Raw genomic sequence first — 14,218 nt, forward strand, 5'->3', positions numbered from 1 at the left:
AAACGGAAGGGGATGGATGCACTGCTGAGGCAGGGATAATTCCTGCTGGATTCCCACAGCAGCTCCTGCAGAGTTGATGCTGGCCAGTCCTTTCACACCGCAGCCAAGTGGGGGAATTGTGCTCTGTCATATTCAGCCGTGGGTTAATCCTACACTTCAATCCCTGCCATCATTTTGGGCTATGTCCCTGCCCATGCAGGGGGTTTCAACCCCCAGTATATGATCTGTAAGGTCCCTTCCGACCCAAACCATTCTGTAATTCTACAATGATTTTATGATTAACATGGAGATGTTGGGAAGGATGAAAGTTTGACAAGTGTCACAGATATGGATGCTTAGCAGAAAGATTTTTGAATGTAGAATCTGAAAAAGGAATAGAAATGAAAGCAAGTTTTGATATAAAAGAAAAGAATCCATTTACTGGATAACCAAGGAGGCAAAGGGTGTGTTAGTTAGAAGGGGTTTTTATGGCTTAGAGAAAAGGATAAACTCACCTCAAACAAGATGTTTTTACCAAGCAGAAAGCACAGGCAAAGAAGTCAGCAAATGTGGCAAGTAGAAAAAAGGTCTCAGAATTTTCCATTGCAAGAAAACTGAAAAACAATTTCTAGCTTAAAGTGTAATGTACTGACTTTTAGTGATTGGAGAACAGTAGCATGAATATGGTAATTACAGTAGTTATGACAGGCTATAGATAATAGTTAAGGAATAGATTGGTTCTACTGTATTAAGATGCTCAGCAAAGAAAAGTCTATAATGCATTGTAACCAAAAGAAAAGTATATAAAGCATTGTAACCAAAACCAAAGGGTCTCCAGGCCTGCCTGCAGCTGGAGCTGACAGCTGTAGGCACAGCTCTGTCACCCATGACCCTGGACTGCTGTAACATCTTGGATGGAATAAACTGCATTTTGTATACAATAAACTGCATTTTGAAGAGCTGCCTGGAGTCCCACATCACTCATTTCAGCTCTTTCATAGAGAGCCACAGCTCAGGGCTAAGGCAAGCAGTGCTTGCAATTCCCCTGAACTCTGAGTAGTCTGGTTTAAAAAAATGAAGTGGCTTTGTTGATAGGAAATAGTCTATCCAGAATGAAGTGTATTGCAGGAACTTGCCCACTTTATCTCAATGTGTTATGACAAACATGTCAGCGAGTTCCAATATATTTATAAATTAATTTCAACGTTAACTTCTTGTTGCAACATTATCATATTGATGCCACAATGTTCAGCTTTCTTCCATGTCCATTTCAATAAACCACATGCAAACATTGGCTTTCTGTGTTACAATTTGAAACAAAAGAAGTTTTAACAATAGAAGTTTCCTGCAGCCAAGAATTTTTACCAGACCAAGCACAAATTCTCCCCAATAGCAGTTTGTATATTAGCAACTGGGCATTGGGCATGTCTGAAACACAATTTTTCCTAAAGGAGGTCAGAAGTTAGATGTAACTGTTGTCATCTTGTTGCCTGCAAGAAAAGACAGAAAAAAGTACACTCCTCCAAGGTGTTCAGCACAAAAATCCCTTCAGTACAACATGCACCAGTGCTGGTCTTTATCCCTCCAAATCAAGGGATAAAAAGGAACAAATGAACTGCATGAAAAAAGCCTCTTTATGTGACGTGCTGAACATTCTGGCCAGCACCCAGCACAGATTAACACAAAGCATGTTGGCTGCTGTTACCTGCATTGCTGGAGCCTGCTTTGCTGTCCTGGGAAAGGGCTGAGGTACCTCACACCCTTCAGATTTTCTGTCTGAGCTGACATTTTTGGGGAAAGGAGCAGGGTTAAGGAGAGGTACATGCTGTGATCCAGCTGGGACCCCAGCTCAGCTCAGCTCAGTGGCATCTTAATACAGCAGAACCAATCTATACCTTAGCTTTTATCTATAGCCTATCATAACTGCTATAATTACCATATTCATGTCACTGTTCTCCCAGATCAGCTCAGCTCAGTGGGAACTGTCCCCAGCAGCAGTTTGTATATTAGCAACTGGTTATTGAAACACAATTTTCTGAAAGGAGGTCAGAAGTGAGATGTAGCTGTTGTCATCTTGTTGCCTTCAAGAAAAGACAGAAGCAAGAAAAAACACCTCTCCGAGGTGTAGAGCACAAAAATCCCTTCAGTACAACATGCATCAAAGCTGGTCTTTATCTCTCCAAATCAAGGGATAAAAAGGAACAAATGAACTGCATGGAAAAAGCCTCTTTATGTGACGCGCTGAACATTCTGGCCAGCACCCAGCACAGATTAGCACAAAGCATGTTGGCTGCTGTTACCTGCATTGCTGGAGCCTGCTTTGCTGTCCTGGGAAAGGGCTGAGGTACCTCACACCCTTCAGATTTTCTGTCTGAGCTGGCTTTTTTGGGGAAAGGAGCAGGGTTAAGGAGAGGTACAAGCAGTGATCCAGCTGGGACCCCAGCTCAGCTCAGTGGGGTCAGGGTAAGATGCCAATAGTGACTGTGCAGCTCCAGCACCACATGTTTTGCTCCAAGGTTCTCTCAGAAATCTGATTTTACCCACCAGCCTTACTAAAATTTAAATACAGACAAAGGCCTGCCCCACAGAAGCTGAAATCAATACTCTGTGCTACTGCCTACCCTAAACCCACCTATTCCCTGCACAGTGGGCCAGATTGTGTCTTGGAAAATTGTATTTTTGCCTTTGCCACCTTGATGGCTGAAAAAATTAAAAATTATGCCTTAGCTTCCTGCAGCAGCTGACAGCTTGACACAGGGGCCCTATCTAAACTGTTCCTATTCAGTGGGGCTATGAAATGAGGAGGAATGTTTAAATATCAGTATTGCTTAACTAATGATAATTTTTTTCCCCCAGAAATCTGGCAAATATGCAAGTACCACAGTGCTTCCCAGCTCCCTGAGAGTGCCAATCTCATCCCACATGTGTTCCCTGCCCAACTGTCACAGCATGCAGCACCCCCTCAACTTCCACCCTGCAGCAAAGACACAAAACCTAAAAGCATGAGGGGGTTGTGCATAAAAAAACAGACTTTGTATTACAGAACCCCCACCCAACAGTGCATGGTATTCTACCTGTATTATTGACACATTTGTATTAAAAATACAGTTTCATGCTGGAAGATGCCTCAATAAGTAAAAACAGATGAAACCACAGCATACAGTGCTCAGGTGACCAGAAAAGGAGAGGGTGTTACAATCCAAGGTGCTGTCAGTGTAATCAGAGCCCTTTTTTCCATAGAATGTTTATGCTTAGGGACTTGATCTATAGTGGGAAGACACCTGTGGCAGAGGAATGACAAACAACACTGCAAAAAGCAGTTTTTATCCCCCCAAAACACAGTTTCCAGTGTTGCTGCTCCTGGCATGACAGTGTTCCAGGCTCCACACCACAGCTCCTGTCCCTTTGGTGGGGTGACCAAAACAGCTTGGAGCACTCCTTTAGTAAAACCAGGGGACCACAAGGATGTATTTATTAACATGTCAAGTGGGAACAAACCCTGGAGAAGCCACATCAGCGAGAACACAGAGAGAATTTAATTGTGAACAGCTTCTGCTCAATATTAAGCAGTTCAGCTGCTGGAGAAGGAGGTCTCTGGGAAGGCCTTTCAGCAGTTGGGGTTGAAGGAAAATATCCAGTGAATTGTGAGCACCCTCAGAGGGTCTGCATGGCACAGATGCCTGCAAGAGCAAGAGAGCAGCCCCAAAGGCCAAGGAGGTCGTTCAGCATCATGTTCCCACAGCCTGGCTCTGACTGGAGCTGTCGCTGTGCCTCACCTTGCAGAGCTATCCCAGCCACTCCACACAGCCCACAGTTCCAGCAGAAGCTACACACACAAATTCCATGCTATAAACACCTGCAGAGCAAGGACTTTGAGGAGCAGATGGTTGCCAAAGACATCCAGGTAATGTTCAGAGAGGCTGGGAACCAACCCAGCCCCTACCTGCTCTAAGAAATGTCCTATCAGAGACAAGATGCTCTGGCACTGCAGCCAGACCAACTCCTACCAAACCAAGCCTGAACCACCTTCTGCATTGTCTCACCCACTTTTAATGTACATTCTTGTGTGATTTTTGCAGCAATTCTTCCAATCTGTGTGTGTGAAGTTATCACTTACCTCTGCAAGCATACTCACAATGTCTGGCTTTGTGCTGCAAGGCTGGACAGGAGGGCAGGAAGGTTGGACAAAACACTTCTTTTTACATAGAAATATTTTTTTGCCAGGAACACAATACATGGAAGCAGCAGCTTAATGGGACCCAAGTAAAACACAGAGGCTTTTGGAACCTTTTTCTTGTTTCTGAAGGCCTTGATTCAAAGCCATGCAGTGAGTTGAATCACTTGCTTTATGGGATCACCTTGGAGAGTCACATATCAGACCAAAGAGTCTGTGTCACAGTCAACTTATTTTCCACAGCCTTTAGACAATTCTCCTTCACAAGGATACAGATCTAGTGACTTAAACACATCAAGTTTAACAACCAAACCACTACTTTTGTTTCTGGCTAGCACTGATACCCAATACTTTCATCTCCTAACCCACTGCCATGCCCACTGTCACTGCAGACACAACTTCTCTGTTATCCACATGTTTTGACAAAGAACAGAGGTATGGTGTGCTCCATAACTGATGTACAAAATGGGTGAAGGGGAAACTGTACCAGAAATTTAATTTTGGAGTTGCATTATAGAACATCTCTACCTATATTCCTGAATATTATTGAGAAGAGTTTAACCACTGTTGCCACACAGGCAGCATTTAATCAGCTGCTCACTGCAAGGCAGTAGCTCCTATGTACATCTAGGATTTGGATGAGGCTGCATTATCTGCCTCAGAACCTATTTCAGTAAATATAACTGTCTCTTGTCTCCTAATTTGCTTCAAAGTGACATGTTTTACTGACTGGATCAACCATCTCACAGCAAAGAAGGCAGCAGACGCAATTAATTAAAAGTTAATTAGGATGTTCAGAAAGAAATTAAAAGTTTTAGGATGTTCAACAACTAAAGCTTTGTTTTGAAACACAAATATTTACCACCAAAAAGAAAGCACCAGATGAGGCCACTGTCCCCAAGAGATCAGAGCTCTCTTGCCTTTAAGCTCTGATCAACAAGGGCAGAGGGTGAATCTTTGTCTCATTCTAGGAATTGACCACCAGCAAGGTTTGGGAATCAGTTCCCACTCACACATGGGACACAGGCACAGGGACAGGTAAAGACAGGCAGGTGCTCTGCCTGCAGTGATCCTGAAATCACAGAGCCTGAAGTGGGAACAGCCCTTCTGCACAGGTTCTGCAGCATTTGTGAGCTCTGACACATTTACCTGCAGCTGCAGACGTGTGCTGGCACACAGACATGTCCTACATAGGCAAAGGGATTGCTGGATCTGATAACAGGGGCAGGGCTCTGCCCTGTGCACATCTGCATGCCCTAAACGTGCTCCAGGGGGTTTAGACTCGAGTTTTGCATATTCAGAATGCAACCTGACTTGTAATTAAACCCTTGGTGACTTTTGGAATGCCTCTTCAGGCTCTTCAGTCTTGGCCTCTTCTGCTGGGCAGGGCAGCTGCTGTGGCTTTAGAAAACCTGTCTTCTGAAGGTCTGAGACAAGGAGGTCAGGCTGATGTCTCAAGTCTGCTCAGACAAGCTCAGAGTGCATGGCTGCTTCATGCACAGCATTATACCCTACAGCACCTCCATTAGGCTGCAGCTCCACTCTGAGTGCAGCAAAACATTTTTAAACGCAACTCTAGACTTTGTGGAACTCCACACTGGCAAAAGTTTTCCTCAAGGCTGCACTGGATGACAAGAGTGACCCCTCTCACTCTGTGGAGCAGTACAGGGATGTTTTCCTCAGCAGCTACAGCCACCTTCATTTGTGTCCAGCTGCTCATACCAAATCCTAAATCATCCTCCCAAATTACACTGTGATAATTTAGGGATTGCTGGCACTGGGGACTGGTTCAGGGAGCTGGTTGTTGTTTTTCTTCATCTGGATGTGATAAAACCTTCCATTCAGAGCACATCTGCAGAGATGTGTTAGTACAAGCAAGGTAGTTACAAGCAAAAAGAAACACATTCAGCTTTTCCATCAAGAGAAATGCCCAGGAAGCAATTGCACTAGTGTTGATTGTCCACACAAAGATGCAGCTGTGGTGATCTGGAGCTTCCTAGTCCACTGCAGAAGACAGAGAAATGCTAAGAGAAAGAAATCAACAGATTCTGCTGTGAGCTCAGCATGTCTGGATTTTCCTGCATTTATAAGATCAGAGCTTTTGTGGCTTCTCTTCTAAGGTGGAAGAGACCTTAACCAGAAGGAGGAAGAAGGAAAAAGCAAAAAAAGACATGGCAACATTTTATTACCTGACATTAAGGTATCAAATCTGGGACTTGCAATAGCCAGGACAAAAGCAATTCCCACCTTCAGGCTGAAACATGACCTTGATTTTGGTGTCCAAAGCAGGGTTAACTTGCACTTGTTGACCACAAATTTCATTGTCTCCCTTACTTCCCTCCCCTTTGGGCTGGAGTGTTCCATGACTCTGGAAGGCAGCTGGCTGCAGTAGCTGTGTCACATTCATATTTTCTGAAAAATCCCTTCGCCCAGGATTTTCTCCTGGGAAGCTGAGAAGCCTCAGAGAAAAGGAAAACAATTCTTATCTCATTTGCTTCTCCCATGTTTTGCCCCTTTGGAATGTGTTTGGAGATTGTTTATCCACAGGTGATTGTTTTGTTGGATTTTGGTGTGAGTTGTTTTCACTCTTTGGCCAATCAGGGCCAAGCTGTGTTGGGACTCTAGAAAGAGTCACGAGTTTTCATTATTATCTTTTTAGCATTCTGTAAGTATCCTTTCTGTATTCTTTAGTATAGTATTCTTTAATATATTATAGTATAATAAAATAATGAATTAGCCTTCTGAGAACATGGAGTGAGGTCCATCATTCCTTCCTGCCACAGGGCACCCCACAAATACAAGAGTAGCTGCTCAAAGTGTTTGGGATCAGGTGATCCACATGCCCACCCCTGCTCAGGGAAGAAGGAAAACCTCACCATCATCAGCAATCCCTTCTCAGGCTCTCTAGTCCATTCTGGTTGGAAAAGAAGTGCCACAGGTCTTGGACCATCAGTTCAGCAAGAGCCAGGAGCCTCTTGGTGCTCTGCTTCTTGCCCAGCCCGCAGATCTCCAGTCTGTCCCCTAGCACTGCCATGGCAACAGGAAACATCTGGCCAGATGTATAAAAAAGTACTGCCAAAGGTGCTCAGGGTGGGCCCAATTTAGTCTAACTGATTCAAATCAATCTTAATCACATTTAGGGATCAGCAGGCAGGAAATGTTGTTTTGAAGTCACTGATTTGATCTGTTTCTAAGAGAAGGCGAGTCAGACTCACCTGTTCACTTGTGTCTGAACACAGCTCATTGCCAGGGTTTCTGTCTCAGCAAAAAATGACAAAAGTGATGTGTATTTAAGCAATTTGACAGCTGATAGCAATCAGAAACCTGAATGTGTCCAGGGTGTTTTGTACTTATGCTATCTTAACTTCCTGTTGCTAGTGTATGCACCCTTGAACATTAGAAAAAAAGGAATTTAAAATGCAAGGAAAATAGAATAAAATCATGTCTTTAAGTGCTAAATAAACTATCAAACATGAAGTTAAAAAGGGTTTTGGAGTGCAGAAAAGCACTCAAGACCAAAAAAAAAAGCCATAACACAACCATTCTTAAACAGGTACTGAACTGAGTCAACTGTTGAAATGATTAAGCAGCTGGAAACCAAAAGCCTTCTCTGGGTACAAATTCTGAGATGTTGCAAGCTCAGATAAGTCTTTCTTACTGAGCTAATTCAGTTTGTCCTTTGACTATGAGGAGCCACAGAGGTAGAGGGAAAAAAATCTACTACATATTAGGCGAGATTAATTACTTTTCACAAAAAGTCTGAAGAACCATCTCAACATAAGCAATGCTGCTTGCTTGTATTTTAAAAGTCCCTCAAATTTTATTGCCATGCTTTCCATCACTTAAGAATTTCAACAAATCTTCACAGCTTTGATATTTTTGTTTTACAGCAAAGAAAGGGCTTAAATTGGACTTGATGATCCTAAGTGTCTTTTCCAACCTAAATGATTCTATGAAATATTTACTTACCTGCATGAATAAACTCTAAATGAAAATTTGCACCAAAAGATCCCTTTAGCATTCCACAAATTTCACCTGAGCAATGAACTCATTGCCTGAACTGGCCATGAGTGCAATGTCCCACAGGTGATATGGGAGGAAACCAGCAATACTCTAACCAGTTAAATCTGAAGTCTCTCAGCAGCAAGGAGGAGGTTAATAACTAAAATAAAAATAGGGAAATGTTTTCAAAGAATGAAGCAGAAACTCATAAAATTACAGTTCTGGGAAGGAGAGGTTATCTCCCAGTGATCAGTGTCAGCTGAAGTGTGGAGTTACTTCAGTATTTGCAAGTCAGTGGTTTAAGGGGGAGTTCAGTGCTGTTCAGCATCATTGCATGTGGCAAAACCAGAGAGAAATAACACACAGACAAACCCCACAGAATTGGATAGGAGCAAGCAATGAGAGGAACACTCCCAGGTAGATTGTCACTGCCACCAAGGCCCTGGAAGCAGCCAAGGGCATCTCCTGCTCCATGAGGAAGCCAAGCAGCCACTGAGCTGTCTTGTGCGCTTCCTGCCATGTGCTTGCTGTTTAAGGGACAGTGGTGCCCCTGGCAGAAGCCTCAAAATAGGGCAGATGAGTGATTTAATAGACAATATTGATATAAAAGAAGGAGACGCTGGTCATTGAGAGTTATCAGAGAAAAAGCAGCTTCACACAGACCTGCACAGGGTCTGTGTCTTGTGGCGGTGTTCACAGGGGTCCCAGGACGAGGGAAGAGATGAGAATCTTGACTCCATGTTTCAGAAGGATGATTTGTTATTTTATGATATATATTATAGTAAAAGAAAATGACATATTAAAACTATAATAAAATAATAGAAGAAAGGATTTCATCAGAAGGCAAGCAAGGAATAGAAAGGAATGATAATAAAATCTTGTGACTGACCAGAGAGACCGAGCCAGCTGACTGTGATTGGCCATTAATTAGAAAAAACCACATGAGACCAATCACAGATGCACCTGTTGCATTCCACAGCAGCAGATAACCATTGGTTACATTTCATTTCTGAGGCCTCTCAGCTTCTCAGGAGAAAAAATCCCAAGGAAAGGATTTTTCATGAAATATGTCTGTGACAGTCTCTCACCAACTCCCAAAGCACATCTTCACTTGTGGTTCAATTTCTCATATCCTGGAAAGCACAGACCAGTTTCTCTGCATAGAAGCCAAGGCAGGATTCAAATTCTTGCTGGCATTAACATACACACAGTATTTTGTTAGGAGAAATATAATCTTTGTGACTTCAGTTGTAGAAGCAGCTGTGAGTTCATCAGGCTCACCCTGCAGTGGCCTGGAGTGATTTACATAAATGAACGATTTATGTAAATAGAGTGATTTGCATAAATGATGAGTGAACCAAGCTTGCAGAACATCAGGGGACAGAGGTTAATGTGGCTTTGGCCCAGCCAGCAGAGGCCAAGGAAGTGCTCATTAATGAACAGAAGTTTGATGCTGGCACTAAGCCCCTCAACACAAAGAGGTCTAAAAGAGCAGGTAGGTTACCACCTCCTTGCTTTACAAGAACACAGAAAGAAAGTTCTTTCAGAAAGAATCCTAATTCAAGCAACTATTAACCAGGTAACTGCATCTTCCTGTCTCCAAATGTTTCTGGACAAATCTGGTTGAAGATGTCCCTGCTCTTGCAGGAAGATTGAGCTAGATAATCTTTAAAAGTCTCATCCAACTCAAACTATTCTATGAAATAAAAGATGAGTCTTTCATTAATTTCTAGTTTTCCCTTCCACAAGGTGTGTTGAGAGTTAATGGGAGGATGGACTCAGCTCAGACTAGTTCAGTTCTTTCCTCTGAAGTACATTAATCTGAATAATTGGTTTTATTTAGATATTTTGGTTTAATGGCTTGAAAAAACATGTTTTGGTAAGAAAAAATGCTGTCAGAAAGGGGAATATCAACTGTCACATTCTCTCAAGATTTTTGTCCATGAAACCTTGCATGCTGAACTCAGACCCAGGGATCAGCACTACATTGCTTTGACTTCACTGTGGTTCTCTACACACAACAGAAACCCTGAGATTCTTTTCCAGGAGTCTCCCAATGGCTTGCACATACTGTGCTGGCCTCACAAAGCAGCAGTTAAGGCAGTGGAAGCACAGAAGGCATCATGCCATTTTCACAGCAGAAAGTTGGAACACAGAGGGGTCAGAAGCACCTCAGAATGAGATAGGAGATCATTTTGAATTGCAGAGATCTTTGTAAACACACATGTGGCCACACCGTGGTTTTGCCAGAATTACAGCTGAGTATTCCTGCTCCTAACTGGGACAGGAGTGAGAAAGTAGGTGTTTGGCCAATCTGCACAGGCAATAGGCAGCCAGAACAAGCTGATTTTCTCCAGCACTTCTAGGCAGCACCATCTTTCTCCTCATTTTTCTGGGTGGAAAAACTCAGAGGGGATTCAACCACATTTAGCAGCTCCGGTTTAAAAGCACAATGCCATGCTATCAGTTCCAGCAGAGCATTTTTTCCTCTGTTTCAAGGAGCCTTTAAAACAACTTTCATAGGTATTATGTGGTACCAGACAGGAGCTACCCCTGAAGTGCTTAAGTCTATCAGCCAGATAAACCATGTGCCAGCAGCTACCCCTTACAGCTCTATTAAACAGGGCTCTCCCCACTCACCTGCACACAGCTTCCAGGGCAGCCAGAGGAAACAAGCAGCAAAGCAAAAATCCCTCCAGAATTACATTAGCCACATCCATTCGTGCCCCTGCACAGCACAGAGGCCTGCAAGAACCCAGAATTCAGCTCAGTCCCCTTGAACTGCCTGCTGCCACTACCCAGAAAAACCAGCATTCCATGCTCTGGGCTTGGAGGAGCCATCATTTAATTCAGGGATGAGTTGCTGTGGAAGCAAAGGGTTGCTGAGCCAACAGAGTGTCAGCTGCACTCTGAGCTTTACAGCTGCAAGCATCACTCTTGCTCATTCCACTCTGCCAGCAAGATTGAGAGATAAAGGCTCTTTTCTTTGCTCAACACTCAAGACAGCCTTAAGAGCCACGCTATCAGCAGAAAATCAGCCCTGTGCAGCCAATATAGCAAGATTTGTAGTGATAGAGTGTGAAAGCAGGAAGGAGACTGATGTAGCTTTAACAGCTTGCTGCAGTCTCCATACAAGCACAGATATGAAGAGCCATCATCAGAGCCAGTGGATTTCCACAGTGCCAGCTCAGGCTGACCTGTCTTGTAAGGGAATGGATTTCTGCTTGAATTCTCCCTGGCTTTCCCACAGTGAGCTCCATTTAAGGCCTGGAGCAGGACATTACTGCCCAAACAAAATAATCACTTTATACTTATCAATAGCTGTCATGCACCCAAATACAGCAGAACTAATGTCCTATGCCTTACACCAAAGGAAGGAGCAATTCAGATTCAGAGTGCTCTCTGCTCCTAGTTTCCTTTGTTAAATTCAGGTAAGGGACTGCTGCACTTCAAAGCCTTCACCAAAAATCAAGGTGACTATGGAGAACATCCCCACTTAAAACTGTCAGTGTAGCTTGCAAGCTCAGGCAGAGACTGTTTTGGTATGAGCTTGGCTAGCATCTGCTCTACAGAAGCTCAGGAGCCAAGTCCAGACAAAAACTACAATCCACAGCAAAGAGTAAAATTGCCAATGAGTCCAGCTCTTGCTTCTTTCTGTCCAAGTGCATCCTTTCCTAGGGCTTGAAGGCTCCACTTTGCACTGGGCAAAGCCATATGCCCTGGGAACATGACAGATTCAAAAGGATCCTCTTGTCAAGAAGATAACTTGCCTTCTGTCCCTATAGCAGTAGTATTTACCTGCATAATGCAGCAATGGTGCTCCTCCACATCACTGCTCTCCACAATTCCACTCTAGTCACAAACCTCTCCAGCCTCCTGGTATCCAAAAGGAGCCAGAAATAGCTGCTCTCTAAACGAGCACCCCAGCACCAAGAGAGCTGTTCTTGCAGCACATTTTACAGGCAAGTTTGACCCCCATCTATCCTGCTAAGGAATTCTACCTTTAGGGAGAGCCCTTAACAGCCAGCTCTCGGGCTAACCACTCTGCTCTAGTGCTCTGTTTATGCAAGGAAAGTGCTGCCACTTCCCAGGGCTCTCCAGGTGCCTAAGCTGCAGCTGCAAATAATCATAGAATCATAGAATGGTTTGGGTTGGAAGTGACCTCAAAAGTAATCTCCTGACATGTCCCTTAGTGACTCCAAAGCTAAGGGGCCAGATCTAATATCAGCCAGCATGTGGTGGTGTTCACAGGGGTCCCAGGATGAGGGAAGAGATGAGAATCTTGACTCCATGTTTCAGAAGGCTGATTCATTATTTTATGATATATATTATATCAAAAGAAAATGATACAGTAAAACTACACTAAAAGAATAGAATTAAGGATTTAATCAGAAAAAAATTGAATAACATGATAATAAAATCGTGTGACACAGTCTGAGATAGCTGGACTGTGATTGGCCATTAATTAAAACCAACCACATGAGACCAATCCCAGATGCACCTGTTGCATTCCACAGCAGCAGATAACCATTGTTTACATTTCGTTTCTGAGGCTTCTCAGGAGAAAAGATCCTAACGAAAGGAATTTTCATAAAATATGTCCGTGACACAGCGGCACGAAGGCTGCATGATTCCCAGGAAAGGGATGAGCAGTGAGAGAGCTGCGGGGATCCGGCAGGAGCAGTCGGGTGCTGCAAGGAGCCGGGGCTGCAGGGCGCTGTTGCCATCTGCTGGCACCAGCACGGAGCAAACCAGCCTGGCTTCCAAAACCTCTTCACACACATCCACAAGTATGGTTGTTCTGTAGTCACCATTGCTAATGTTAAAATAAATTTAAAAAATAAAATAAAGAGAACTAGCCTGCTAGGAGTACAGCACTGCCTGAAAACCAGGGAGCAAGAGTTTGGCTCCAGTTGATGCTTTCTGGAAATCAAATGGAGGTGGTGATGGATACGAACATGCCATGGACAACCCTGGAGAAGTCAGGCACACCTGCTTCCCCAGGGTCAGCATTTGTTTCTGCACTCTTCTGAGCACATTAATAATCTTTCCCCCACAAAACAGGCCCAGAAACAGAGAGAGAACAGAGCAATCTCCATGCCCTGTACCCCCAGCTTGTCCCACAAAGTGTCCACAGTGACCACTACTGATCCATAAATGGTTTCCTCCAGGTGGTGGCCAGACCAAAATCCCACACACAATCTCTCCTGCCCCATCCATGGAGCAACAGGCTACAAAGCAGATGAGGAAAAACACCAGCCCACATTTGAGCTCCTCTGTGTCCTGTGCTCCTGGGGCAGCTTTAGCAGTTTCAGAGGGAATCGCCGTGCTAACCCCACATGACAATCACCCTTAGGAAAGACTTATCCTGAACTGGCAAAACAAATTAATTGCTGCTCCTGTGTGTATGTTCAGACTTAATAACACATTAATTAACATGAGACTTCTGCCCTTTGGCCTCGTGCCAACAGTGGCTGAATTAACGACTGAAATTAATGTGACAAGAGGTGGAGAGCTGAGGCACTGGGGTCAAATTAAGTAACATACACAGGGACTCAGAGAGAGAACAGTACACCCCTTGGTGCTTGCTGCAGTGGAACCAGAACTTCACTCTCCTTCCTTCCCTGCTTCACATGAAGCTTTGATTTCTGTCTGTTCATAGATCTATCTCCTCAGTGAAGGTGCCATGCTGGAACAGTGAGGACATCATGTTGGAATATCATGTCTCATCTGTTTATGAGACAAGATGGTCAGATTTTGTGGGGCTAGAAGGTTGCACCTGCAGGTATAAACTCACAGCTCCAGCAACCCCAGGATCCTACAGGCAAGAGCTTTGTGCAAACCTTCCAGTGAGGCACAGCTGGTTTAAATACAAAGCCAGAATCTCACTGCAGGAGTTTTTGATAGCTGTACTCTATCCATTTGATGTTTGCACTCAGGTACCTCAAAGTGCTGGTTGATTTGGTCAGGGGCAGAGAAAGAGAAGGGAGATGGATGGGGGAGGCAATGCAGGAGGGAATAAGAGGAATGTGGGGGAGCTGCTGGCTGCTGCCAGACCCATCT

Source organism: Melospiza georgiana, chromosome 10 (genome assembly GCF_028018845.1).
Source record: "Melospiza georgiana isolate bMelGeo1 chromosome 10, bMelGeo1.pri, whole genome shotgun sequence".
Taxonomy (NCBI): Eukaryota; Metazoa; Chordata; class Aves; order Passeriformes; family Passerellidae; genus Melospiza; species Melospiza georgiana.